Here is a 15,013-nt window from a genome sequence, read left to right on the forward strand (position 1 = left end):
CCCGGAGAATCACCCTCATTCCCGTTTACGGCGGATCCAACTTTCGATCGAATCCATGGCCCACTTGATATTGCTGGCGTAAAAGGGAATGCAATACGGTTTTCGATCGAATTTTCAACCGAAACAATAATAGGGGTGAATATCCTAGAATTTTTTACACACAACAAACACGTCGGAACTCTTCACGAACAAAACGGTGAAATAACCAAACAAACCCGTTGACCCGTTCGTAAGCCATTTCGTGCCATACAAACATCATTCCACTATTTTTACCAATTCATTTATTTGAAGCTCAATCGATTCCATTTTTATTAATACTGTATTTCACCATGTCGAAATTTCAAAACAATGTACTTAAAAAAACTTAAAATTAAAAAAAAAATGTTCTGGATTCCTAGGTGGATTTTTTTTGATTACTTGAAACTTATATTGTTGAAGGGCAAAAATTTTTTCAATGCCTTTTCTGTGATAATATTGTTCTACCAGACACGCCGTCATTTTCAATCTAATATCACGTGAATTTGACATTTGAATATCACTCTTCCCCGTTAAATATGATCATTGGAAAATGCAAGTTTCTATAAACAATTCTGGACTAGTTGATGCCATATGTGCTAATAGCATGAGATATATCGAATGATTCCGTCATATACCGCACGAAACGAAATACCGCGGAATTCCATGGAATCTAATAAGACAGAATTTTTTTTTGTGGTTTTGAAAAATTGAAAAAAAAATCGTCGAAATTTTCCAATAACAAACAGAATAAAACGGAATTTCGCGAAATATCGAGCTTATTCCGTTAGCAAAAACTAAGGTTTAAAAATCCTATAATATGAAAACCTAGACGGTCTATGCTACATTCATATGGTATATGAAAAAAATAATAAAGGGTCATGAATATTTCATTGTGACTTAGAATAAGTATAACCATTTTGTTAGGAACGTCATGAGTTCAATCAAAGATGAGAGATATGATGAAAAAAGTCCAAATGTATCCTATGGCCAACGATTAACTTCTAAATGGCTGTGATTTATGTAAAAGGGTGTTGTAGATTCAAAAAGAGAATACAAATGATAATATTTTCGGAACCGTTTTTGAAGATATGGCCATTTCTCCCTCGAGATTTAACAGACTTTGCTCTACTTAGCAATTTATTTATTAGTTCTTCCGTATTTATTAATAAAAATACCAACAATAAACTAAACCATAAGTGATAAAAAATGAAATTATTTCTAAAATTTCTTCAGAGATTACTCCAACTTTTTCTGAAGAGTTCTTTTGGAATTCTTGTTGGTAATTATTTACGGAACCTTATGTTACGCTTAAAGTTATCATTTAGAATTTCCAAAAGATTTCGATACTAAATTAATCTGTGGTATCTAGGCCAATGCCTAGATGTGTTTCCAGAAATCCCTTTTGAAATTTATCTAGAAATTCTTACAATAATTGTACTATTCGTATTTTTTTAAATTTATATCAACATCGAAAAAATTAAGTACAGTGCCTTTTTGTAGGGACTGACGATATAACTGAGCAAAATCGAATTGTAAACATCTGATCTGAGAAAAACTTACTTGTACTGAGTTTAAGAACAACTAACCTTGTTTTTGTACAAAATAATAAATGCAGTAGGTTTTTTTTTAGGTATTTTTGAAGCATAAAAAAACAAAAGAGCAGAACGCAGCCAAAAACTGAATCCATGATTGAATAGATCGATTTACTCAGTAGTCAGGATGACATTATGTTTCCTTCGATTACTGATTAATTGATCATTTTAATAACTATTGGATATTTAAATTTATCTGGATATCTCGGTTAGATTTTTTGATCCCAGACAATCAATACATGTGGCAGTTATTGAATGGCTCTTTTATGGATATACGTGCAGAGAACATTTTTTATACATAAATGCTCAAAATCACACATAAAAACATTTTTATCACAATTAAACACCTTTTCAATTTGACTAACTCTGTACGCTTGTGATGAGACTTTCATTAAAACATTAGCGCAGTATAACGCTCAATACAAACGTTTGAAGTACATATATTGGTCTTAAGTGGGCGAAAGTCAAAAAATGGGAAACGCTGCTCTTGATTTGTTCAAGCAATCCTTGAAGAACCTCCGGTAGAATCCCAGGGATTTTTAAGGGAAGAATCAGATAAATTAGTAGAATAATTGCCCAGGCATATCGTTCTAGAAACCCGAATTAAGCCTTTTGTCTGCTGCAATACTTCATAGAGAAAAAACTGGAGGAATTATTAAATATCAGAAAAAAATTCAGGAAAAGCTTCTAGAAGAAATAAATGAAAACTCGAATTTTGTTCCATACCATTTAATTCGACTAGAGTTTGTATCCTTTGACAGATACGCGTATTTCGATCGCAACTGTAAGGCTGTCTTCAGTGTCGTGCACTAGAATCGACTGCAGACGGCCTTACAGTTGAGATCGAAATACGCGTACAAAGGATACAAACTCTAGTCGACTTGAATGGTATAGTACTGCATTCGGGTTTCCATTTATTTATAATATTCCACTAAACAGCTCCAAGATTCTGAAGGATTTAAGGAACAAACTGGAAGTATACTTTAAGAATAAGTAGTGCCCTTATATACCAACTGCACATATAATGCTCATCATAATCATGAGTTTGCCACATCTCAGATAGGTCGAAACCAAGACCACAAAAAGAAACCAGGAGACAGATGTTTTCTAGAGTTTTTTTTAATTCGCCTAGACATTGCTCTTATGATATTCCTAACAGTTTTTTGGAATCCCACGTCACGTTACGACAAGATAAATTTTTGCAAGGAATATTATCGGAAATTAAATCAGGTATTTGTTCAAAGCTTCCTTCAGATATTACTCAGAAGATTTCTTCAGGAATTCATATAGTGATTTTAACTAACTTCCCAAAATAATTCTCTAAAAATTGTGCTCTACATACCTACAAGAATTTAATCTTCAATTTTGCTAAATAGCACCCTATCTAAGGGCATTATTCCAGAGTATGCATAAGGATTTTTGTCAGCAAACTCTTTGAAATTTCATAAATTTCTCTTGGAAGATCTAAGTTTTTCAGGAACTAATCTATTGATAATTCAATCGGTTTTCCTAAGATTTCCTCAAAAATTCCTTTCGATTTTTTTTTATTTTTGTCATCAATTTCATCAATTTTTAAGAATGTTACGCTTGTTTGATTTTTTACAAAATTTTACCTATCTGAACCTTTTTGTCAGCCAATGATGATAATGGTCAGATTCACGAAAGATGAACATACCAAATTCTTTTAAGACACGGACTAAAATTCTTAGAGACCTTAATGATGGGAAGCTTCCAAATAAAACCTTAACAGGATACTGGCCACAAATGTAATGCCAATGGAGTTTTGTGAATGTTATTTGTCATTTCGGGTTTCAAGTTTAAATTGCAAATTGAATTACTTTTACACATTTGTACAATGTGGGGCATTTTCTTAGACGTTTGGAAATGCGGGATCATTTTTTTCTGATCTGTCCCGCACACTTTATTTTGGAATAAAATTTGATCAAAAACACCGTTCTGAAGCCTTTTTTGCTCAAACTAAAATAAATTTACACATTTAGAAAAAAAACGTTGTAATTTACTTCATACATGTACGACAAGTTAAATGACGTAAATTTTCGTCAGATTGAATTGAATATTGCTCGAATCACGAATACTTTCAGTTCCATTGGACGTAATTTTACAAGAATGGTGTATATTTTAATTTAAAAAGCATTAAATTTAGGTCATTTAATTTTCTTCTTCGAGTATTTTGCTTACCATGAAATTTACGTCACATGTAATAATAGTTTTTTTCTTACTGTGTGTTATTTATTTGGTACTACATCAATCAACTTGATAACACTAACAATATATCGCCAATACTTTGTATATTAAAAATGATTTCCGATTTGGCTCATAATTCCATACCGGAAGAAATGTTTCGTTATATAGTTATATATTTTTATGTCTTCTGGAAAAAGTCGGAAATCATCATAAATAAAAAAAATAAAGTTTATTCCGCGGAACAAAATTTTGAAATTCGTTTCGTTTTGAAAAATTTCGTGTTGTATTGGATTTTGTATTGAGTTTCACGAAACATTATGACATTTTGTTTCGTTTCGTCAATATCACTGCAAGAAATTCTGCATATCGTTCCGTTTCGTATCGACATGAAAAAAAAATCCATATCGCTTATCCTTGATACGATAACTTGAATCTAATGAACTTCACTTTTGCAGTTTTAAACTTATATATAATTTTAATTAATATGAGCATTATATTTCTCCAATTTTTTCAAAACTATTTGATAACTTTAAAGCTATATTACTGGTTATCATTTAAGGTCCAGATAATCATAGACTGAATTTTCAGTATTTTTGGGTGTAAATGTTACACAATTCTGCGAGATTGATTTAAAGAAAGTTTTATGTTGGGTTTTACAGATTATGACAGAAGATTCACAAAACAAAACATGTGAAAGACTTTCACAATATTTTTAGGGAAAGTGTACCGGTATTCGCCATGTACTAGTTATTCGCCACCCCAGATTATATACCGTTTTACGACATATATGGATGCCAATTGTTTAGTGCTCGCTAAATTGATTTAAGATGATACGAAAACATTCTTAGAAACCGCAAAATTTTCTTAGAAAATAATAGAAAAAAATCATTTTCATTAAAATTTTTGCTCCTTTGCACCTATTTTTTGCCACCTATTCCTGATTCACCACCCTCCATAAGAAATCAACGTAAGTGGCAAGTTCAGGAACAGAAATTAAAATCGTGGCGAATACTGATGCAAGTGGTCCAGTATTCGCCACCACCATTTTTAATACAAAAACAAAGTTTCTGATTAGTTTTTATATTTTCCCTGCTGAGCATGAATTGAAAGTTTTCGTTTGACGTATTGACAGTAACCAAAGGTATTTTGATTTATGTATAAACAATATTTTTCCTTAGGGTGGCCAAAACTGGTACACCTACCCTATCTGGATTCCGAGATTCTGACCAAATTCAAGGCACGACTCATTAAGACTTCTGCATAAGATTCTTGAAAAATATTCGTTAAGGTTTTTAAAAAAAACTCTGGGTGGGATTTTCTAATAGCACTGGAAGAACCCTTTGTAAATTTCAGATCGAACTCTAAGTAAGATTTTTATGGAATCATCGATATTATTTTCGCAGGATCAACGAAGTAATATAGATTTTGACGTAATCGTACTCATAATTCTCAGATTTCGGGCCAAAAAATGGTATTGAAATTTGAGATGGCTTTCTTCAGAATAATAAGCAAGTGCTTGTCAGAATTTACCTATTCTCAGCCCTGTCGTCGTAAAATTTGAGCTACTTAGTCGTATTTCTTTTGGAGGGCGTTACTATAGATCAGAGGGCCGTACTACTCCCAGGCGTTCATGACGTCGTTTATAATATCCAATACCAGATCAAGAAACATGAAGGCTTCTACGTGACCGGAGTTCACTAATCAAAACGTGGTTGGTTGAACTTGTTAAACATAACTAGAACTGATTATAACATCATTATGTACTTTTATGCTTTCTCTGATAGGTTGTAGGACATTTCCCAGAATGGCATTCCCCAGAACGCCATTCCCCAGATTGACGTTCCCAGAATGAGACATTCCCCAGAAATCCGTTCCCCAGAATGGGACATTCCCCCAGAAAACCATTCCCCCGAATAGGACATTCCCCAGAATTGTTTTAATACATTTTTAAAGAGCGGGAAGAAATAAATTTGGTTTTATTTAGCCTTTTGTCGTTAAAAAAATGTACTTACCGAATTGATTTGAATTCCCAGACGCTTCGAATCCCGGACATCGATATCAATTCACCCAAAATATTATTTGATTAAAATCATCATTATGGATCTCAAGCGAATACAAGTTGAGTCCAAAAAAACCTTTTAAGTGTTTACTTGTCTCAGGCAAACCATCTAAGAAGCCGCCCATAAATTACTTGGTCATATATGGGGTGGGAAGGTTTTGGCCAAAGTTTACGGCCCAAAAGATAAGCGAGAATGAAGTGGTCTTGAAGATATAAAATAAATGACTACGTGATTCATGGCCAGACCCGACCAAAATCTTAAGGAGAATATGCTGTTTAAAAGTTGTCTAACATGATTGTGTTACTTTTCCCCAAATGCCAGCTCTCAGAATGACCCGTTTCACCGAAAGCCATTTCCCCGAATGACCCGTTGCTTCGAAAAGCGATGCAGTTTAAACAGGTACCAGAATAGACTTTAGGGACTGGGTTCTGAACTAACAAGAATGATAAGCATTCAAAAGAAGGAGATTTGATAGATTATAATATCATTGCTAAAAATGCCAAGGACGGTTAAACTCGGAAGAATCACCAATCAAGTAAAGAAGGGTGCATATCAGATGACCGGTTCATTCATCACCTTGAAGGACAAAAAGTTATGACAATTATGAGAGCTAAAAACTTTTTGGGGAATTGGGCTATTCGGGAAAACGGGGTATTTGGGGGATTGGCGTTCGGGAGAACAGACATTCTTGGAAAAGTAGCAAAACTGTTTAGATAAACTGCTCTTACATATATCATACTATGTTTCATGATCACACTCTACCCAAGCTATTCAAAAATTATTTGTTTAGTATTCATAGTTATTCTGCTTTCTTTTCAAATTGGCTGTTCTATCTTATTGTATATTAGGTGATTTGTATTACTGTAATATTCTTTATATTCACGAAATAAATTGACGAAATTTGTATTTATTTTTTGCTTTCATGGCATATTCTCCCTTCTTTTGAACATTAGCTGTTCTTCCTAGGTTTATTGTCTTCGTAATTATGAAGAATAATGAAACATAAATACACTAGATAATTTCCTTTGTCTTTGGTGATTCCTTTTTACAGCAAACTATTCTAATCAATTAGAGGATGGATGCGGAGCAGCATTCCATCAACTTTGAAGAGGGGTTTTTACGAGCTTGAAGTTTGTAAGGAGAAAGTCATTCAAATATATGAAACCAAACGGTTCTAATAATATTTCCGACCATAGGTGGCGCTGTGATGAACTGGAATTTCTTCATTAATAATTTGAAGTTTCTTCATTTAGTTAATCTGGGGAATGGGTTTCTGGGAAATGTCGTACAATCTTCTGATAGCATTAAACAAAATTCTAAACTGGTAAACAACAAACAAAATTTGATTAAAGTTATACTGGGTTCCGATTCATTCCGATATCTTATTATACTAATTTTCTTGACTTTATCACTTACAAGTATGATCGAGATAATGAAAAGAACCGAAAAAAATCTGAACGAGGCTTGTGGGTTTTTTTTTAATTTCTGTACAAAGGCCATGCCAAACGGAATCGCAACGTAATGCTCCTATTTATGTTTCCATGATGGAAGAAATAGCATTTGCCAATAAAATAAAATGAAAATTGTGCCTCCGCCATGTTGATTTCTACTAGCTTGTGAAATTTTTAGTATTTCTAAATTGGGTTGTTTAACAAAGAAAAATTCACAGTTTTTCATAGCTTGATCGAAAGAGCACATTTTTCTAAGTATAACACGATTAAATTGCATTTCAAAATCTTAATGTTGATATTATAAATGGTTAAACAAGTTTTCAATCCGTTGACTCAATGACATTTCAATTCACATAATGACAGCTCGTTCCGAAGTAAAATTTGCCGAGGGGTGATTCAAAAGTGATTTCCATACTAATTTCAAACGTGTTTTAAAAATAGTTCCAGGTCACGGAAAATTGCAAAATTTTGGATTCTAGCTCAATTTTTGACGTAGATTCCGAATATGCATGAAACTGAATACCCCTAAACAAGCCAATTATGCCTCTGAATTATTTTTTCCATACAATTCTATGATAGGCTGATCCAGTGGTAGTGTGTGTACCAATAATAGTGGTAGTGTGGTTTTAAACGTTTTATAGGCAATTTATATTTGTATGTGTATTTTTTTAACATGGCCCTTGTTAAAATAATATGAATGCGTATAAAAAAATCTTGGATATCAGTAAGAAAATAGTAGACAACAATTAAAAACCTAAACTTTTTTGCTCCTTTGCACCAATAATAGTGGGACGTTCCTATAATAGTGAGTCTCAACGGGAAATCAATGTAAACCACTATTATAGGAACACAAGTTAGCAAATACCACTGTTCCAGTAATGGAGGAAATGGTATTTTAGAAGATTCAATGATTTAATCAATGTCTACAGGGGGTTGTGATGCAGTTAAGCTACGTGGGATAAGCTCAAATTACTCCAGGGCGTTAATATAGCTTATAATTTTCATCTGATGTCCTTCAAGGCGTCAAAACGCGCCAGATCGTCGTGGGATAAGGTCAAATTACTCCTGATTACTGTATTACTCCATTGTTGATACAACTTGATCTATTTAGGATAAATTACTCCAAGACGTTGATACAGCTTTCATTTTTTTCAATTAATGTCCTCAGGGGGTTAAGATGCATCTGATCTACATGAGTCGAAATAAAATTACTCCAGGGCGTTTATACAGCTTTGAAATTTCGATTGATTTCATACAGGGCGTTAGGTACACTTGGGCTTTGTGGAATAAGGTCAAATAACTCCAGGACGTTGATACAACTTATAATGTTCAACTGATGCTCTACAGGGCGGCAAGTTACTTGTGATCTACAAAGGATAAAACCAAATGACTCAAGGGCGTTGATACAAGTAGGAATTTTCAAGTAACGTCCTCAGTGCGTTGAGGAGCATCTGACCTAAGTGATGTCTGGTCAAATTATTCCATAACTGACGTCTTACAGGGCGTTCAGATGCATCTGGTCTACGTAGGTTAAATTTAAATTACCCCAGGGCGTTAAAATATCACATATTTTTAATTTGACGTCCTACAGGGCGTTAATACAGCTAAATCTAAGTTGATGGCTAACAGGACATTAAGATGCACCTAATCTTAGGACAAATTGCTGCATAGCGTTGATACAGCTTGAAACTTGCTATCGTTGTCTTCAGGAGGTCAAGGGGAGAAAAGGTCAACTTACTTCAGGGCGTGGAAAGAACTAGGAAATTACCATTTATGTCATACAGGGGGTTATTAACACCTGGTCTACATGGGATAAGGTTGGGAAACTCTAGGGCGTTCATGCACCTTATGATTTTGATCTGATGTCGAGCAGGGCGTCAAGATGCACCTGATATACGAAGGATAAGGCCGAATAACTCCAGGGCATTGATACAGCTTAGAATTTTCAATAGTTGCCCTCAGGACGACAAGGTGTACCTGATCTACTTAAGATAAGGTCAAATTACTACAGGGCGTTGATACAGCTTAGAATTTTCAATAGTTGCCCTCAGGGCGACAAGGTGTACTTGATCTACTTAAGATAAGGTCAAATTACTACAGGGCGTTGATACAACTTGGACATTCAATTAATGTCTTCGAGGGGTTGAGATGCAGCTGAATTTCGTAGAATAAGGTGAAATTACTGATACAGCTTATAATTTGCAACTGATGCACTACAGGGCGTCAAGATGTATCAGATCTTGGTGGGATAATGTACAATTACTCTAGAGCGTTGAAACAGCTTGGAATGTTCTATTGATGTCTTACAGGGCGTTAAGATGCACCTGATCAACTGAGGATTAATTACTTTTGGGCGTTGATACAGCTTGCAATTTCCAATTAATGTGTTCAGGGGATTGAGATGCACCTGATCTACGTGAGACAAAGTCAAATTACTCCAGGGCGTTGATTTCGATTGATGTCATACAGGGCATTAAATACATATGGTCTTCTTGAGATAAGGTCGAATTACTTTTGGGCGTTTATACAGCTTATAATTTCATTGATATCTTAAAAGACGTCAAAATGCACCTAATCTACGAAGGGTTAGCTTGAATTATTCTCGGGCGTTGATACAGCATAAAATTTTAAACTGATGTTCTACAGGGCGCCCTGATTCACCTGATCTACGAAGGAGAAGGTCAGATAACTGCAGGGCGTTCATACATCTTGAAATTGTCAAATAATGTCCTTAGGGCGTTGAAGTGCATCTTATCACGTATATAGTCAGCTTTTTCCAGGGCTAATGTATTACAGGTCGACGTATAATAAAGTCAAATTACTCCAGGGCGTTGATGCAGCTTGAAAATGTCTATTGATGCCTTAGGGCGTAGGGATGCAAATGATCTCGCAATGATTTATCAATCTTCCTATATTTTTCATGAATCAGGGCGAAAATTGTAAAAAAAATCTGAGATAAGCTTCTTAGTCGTCGACTAAGCGCGACTAAGCAGGACAACAGGGCTGCCTATTATACAACTTACAACGCCGCCCAAAATTGTTGCTTAGATTTGGCCCACGATCTGAGCAGGCTTGTTCTACATACAAAAATCATAAAATTTAACCCAAGATCAGATGCATGCATGCATAATGAAGAAAGCCCACTCGTTATACACAGAATGAGCATGATGATGCTGGCGATGGCCTTTGACGACCAATCTTGAAAATATAAAAGTATATTAAAGTAACTAACGGGGGCCCAGTTAGCCGTAGCGGTAAACGCGCAGCTAATCAGCAAGACCAAGCTGAGGGTCGTGGGTTCGAATCCCACCGGTCGAGGGTTTTTTCGGGTTGGAAATATTCTCGACTTCCCAGGGCATAGAGTATCTTCGTACCTGCCACACAATATACGCATGCATTGGTCATTGGCACAATAAGCTCTCAGTTAATAACTGTGGAAGTGCTCTTAAGAACACTAAGCTGTGAAGCAGGCTCTGTTCCAGTGGGGACATAATCCCAGAAAGAAGAAGATTAAAGTAACTACGATTGTAAATCCCAAAAAAGTACAAAACCCCACTACCCTTTGCACTGTATTTGCGAAGATGCGAAGATTCTGTTTTTCATATGGATGGTGCCATTTGCCGTCAGCATTGTGGTCGCTCAACAAATAGGAAATGTAGATCAAAATGATAATATTGTTGTACGTATGGTACATGCTTGGTAGTACAGTCAACTCTTTCTTACACGATATTCGGTAGGGAAAGTGTACCAGTTATGGCCATAGTGGTTCCCTATTTGGCCATATGTGAAATTTCGATTACTTTCACAATTTTAATCTTTTTGAATGTTTTAACATCAAGATATATCCTATATCTTACTGCTAAAACACACAAAACTTTTCAAAATGTGGAGACATTTAAGTTATCACCTATAGCGAAATAGGGAACCACTATGGCCATAACTGGTACACCTACCCTATATCGATATTGAGTTACAAAACCATAGCACAAGTTGGTTTTCATGGCTACTTTGATGGTCCCTTGGATCGCGTTGCCCTGGTTTTGTGTTCTATGTATAACTCGATCCCTTTTTAACTAGATGGTCTTTTCAATACCGAGTTATGGAGAGTTTACTGTAATAAACAAATTCTACTATGTATTGTAACAAATAACAAACAAAACAGATGCATTTGTTCAATTCAAGTCATTTTAAATTTAGCTGAAAATAATAACCGACGGCAAAACTTTTACCTCTGATTTTATGATTAAGAATTCAAATAAGATATAATATAAAGAATTTGCTCACATTGTGTTGCTCTATAGACTCATCTAGCATTTGCACCTTTATCACAAATTTTCTAACGATCAGTCATATCCTTAGGTCTTCTCTATTCATATGTAGCACATTTTCAAAACAAATCAAAATACACACCACCACTCATCATTTAAATCTTCCACTAAACCAGTTTTCTTCGCACAATTACACCCAATCGCACCAGTTTCCAAACATCTTCCAACACAGCATTTGATCCTGAACTTTCTTCACTGCTATAACTAGAATTTTTCCTCCAACAATTGCCACCAAGACGTTGGGAACCGGTTTCCAATTCCGGACTTGTTCCTCCAACAAGAACTGACTCGCGACTGCAAAACGGACAAGATTCAGGTTTTTCTCGAGACGCACCACTTTTCTTCACCATCTTCGTCGGTTATATCCTTGCGAAGCGCGAAGAGCAACAACAACAACAACAATAAGAAAGAAAAAAAGGTCCTCACCCACTTTCCCGCTTTTCCGCTCTTCCGGCGCACGCGAGCTGCTGGCACACACAGACAGCCAAATCTTATGTGCGCTCCGATCCGACCCTCCCGTTACGTTGCTACCTTCCACCGCTCGCTATCATCGCGCTCTGCTAGACCTGACTGGCCGCCTCTCGACTCATACCTCGCTCGCTATTTCGATGTCCACCGAGCGAGCGAACGCGGCGCAACGAAACGATCGGGGTGCAAAAGAAAATTACAAACGTCTCCAGAATATTTACATACTTTCTCATTATGGTTCAGGAACTCAATCCCGCTCGCTCGCTCACTCACCGTTACTGAGCCGAGAATCAGGCACTCAGCTAATGAGATTGTTTTTATTGGGAGTCCGCTTTGCGTAGGTATTCTTTCATATCACCATCCGAAGCGAAAGGATGTCTTTCAACCACCACAATAATGGCAATGGAAAAGGAACCCGAAAGGAGGCAAACGATGGATGAAAAGGTGCTCACTCTCTCGCATCCTTTTTTTCCTGTGCATTGAAGAATTTGAACTTTCTCTTTGAGTTGATATTGTTACTTGAGAAATAAGATAACATGTAACTCTACTCGATGGTGAATGCGATTGGTAGATTTTTCAATATGATATATTTAAATACAAAGATATCGACCGTGATAATTTTATTGTGAATTTGTTTATCGGCATATCGGTCCATTTTGCTCGAAGTAAGAGGGAGCATGGAGAAGAAAGCAATGAATACTAGATGGATAGGTACCGTAAGGGAACGGTGAGAGAAATTGGATTAGATGTTGAAGAGGGCATATCATATTAAACAGTATTACTTGAAACGTCACTTCCTTGTGGCTAACGTCCCCTATGGGAACGGCTTGGGTGTGTTTTGAGAATGACACTACCAAGACAGCCAAGACAGTTAGCCACAAGGAAGTGACGTTTCAAGTAATACTGTTTAATATGGTATGCCCTCTTCAACATCTAATCCAATTTCTCTCGCCGTTCCCTTACGGTACCTATCCATCTAGTATTCATTGCTTTCTTCTCCATGCTCCCTCTTACTTCGAGCAAAATGGACCGATATGCCGATAAACAAATTCACGATATATTTAAATTAGTGATTATATTCACAGCGTTTTTAATTGAAAGTTCAAGCAAAGCCCTAATAAAATAACGTACGATAAATTGGCATTTTTCGTCGTATAAGGACTGTTTATTTTATAAAGTAGACGCCTTATTTAAGACATATCGTTCTTTTTCTTAATGAAATCGTGAATGGATTTTCTTTACATCTTTCAACTAGTATTATAAAATATAATAATAACATAGGGGAAGAGGTGGTAAAATGAGCACCTTAAGGATATTATCTTGTTTCGGATAAAATAACGAAGTATTTTTATAGTTCTATCGCATAACATCAAAAAATAGGGATGTTATCTATAGCAACGCCACGAATTCATACTGAAATAGCTAAATTTTCACATATATTTATCGCTAGTAAAAACGATGCATATGTTCATTTTACCTGCGCTATGTGGGTTAAATGAATAGCTATATCCGATTAATGCAATGATCCATTAATGAGTGTAACCTATTCAAACAAATCTAATGGACCGATGCACGAGTTCACTAATTTGACGTTTGAGCGGTACCGAATTCACTAGTTTCCTTGGTCACATAAATAACACGGCACCGCTTAAACGTCAAATAGTGAACCCGTGCATAGGTCCATGGTATAAGATTTGACATCATTTCATAACGATATTCACCGGAAAGAAGGTGTTCGTTGAGTAATTCTACTTTCTCAAATAATGAATAAAAAGAAAATAACAGCAAATAATGAAATTGTTCTTCCTAAAGAAGAAATGATATTTCAGCCTAAACGAATGTTGGGTTCTCCAGATTTGTGCTGAAGAAAATTTGTGGGTTGGCTTTGATTCATCGTCAGAATCAGAGCGTGGGAAAAATTGACTTATAATACTTAAAGAAGTATATTGGTATAACGAAAAGCAAATTCAAATACGCAAATTTACTTATCTTCACAAATCTATGATCGTTTTTCTGCACCCCTTCGGAGCGTATTTTGTAAATATAATATGTAATTGAAAGAAAACAAAAAATGCGATTTCATTGTAACAGCGAAGAATGAAGATTCTCCATTGTGTTTTGAAGAGGACGTTAGAAAATAACGCTTTTTTCTTCTACAATAGTAGCAGGAGTAGTAAATCAACAGCACACTGAAGACGGAGGTTGTTTCTTATATCAATACAATATAAGTACTTCCTTCAGGACATAATTTAAGTCACATTTCATTAATAATTTTCTCTCAAAAGATGGGTTTGAATGATATCTTGAAAACTAATAGGGAAAGACGGGGTTAGAGCGTCCTTCGAGGTAACACGGGCCACCTGCTGTATGGCCAGAGCCGGATTTGGGCTTCGGGGGGCCCGGGTCTCATGAAGGGGGCCCCTTTATTCAAAATTCAGCACGTTTTGGGATTCCACAAACTAACGCATTGAATATGAATTTTGAACGAGATGTTCGGTCCAAACATATGAGGGGTACATATTCAAAGTAGTGTAAGTCACAATTTCGTTTGTTAGCTATGTACATTGAAAAATTCGACTGGTTTTGAGCTTTCCAATAATGTTTTGATGTGATTTTTGCGTCCAAAGGGAAAATATATCAATTACTAGGAGATTGGATTCTATATAATTTGTTTGGAGTTAAATATCTCTTAACATCTTCAAAGCCGTTTTTTTCCAAAGCTCCTTTTGATTCTAATCAGAACAAGTTTCCAGTTTTTCTTTGGTTGCCGCATTCTCTGAAATAAAAAGTATTTACAGTAGGGGAAAAGCACCAATTTTTGGCCCATTCATTTTGACCTACTTTGAATGAAAGTCCGAAATTTGGCACAGATATCCTGTAGGTCGAAAATT

General features: G+C 35.7%; 1 protein-coding gene across 1 annotated transcript in view; it reads right to left on the minus strand.

Annotated features, from left to right (window-relative positions):
* Positions 1-12,018, minus strand: part of LOC5568187 (zinc finger protein 420) — a 204,869-nt gene extending 192,851 nt beyond the window's left edge. The window contains exon 1 of the mRNA XM_021848223.1: positions 11,611-12,018. The gene's annotated coding sequence lies outside the window, so the exon portion shown is untranslated. The remainder of the gene's footprint in view (positions 1-11,610) is intronic.
* Between the last annotated feature and the right edge of the window lie 2,995 nt (positions 12,019-15,013).

This window comes from Aedes aegypti, chromosome 2, assembly GCF_002204515.2.
Source record: "Aedes aegypti strain LVP_AGWG chromosome 2, AaegL5.0 Primary Assembly, whole genome shotgun sequence".
Classification (NCBI taxonomy): domain Eukaryota; kingdom Metazoa; phylum Arthropoda; class Insecta; order Diptera; family Culicidae; genus Aedes; species Aedes aegypti.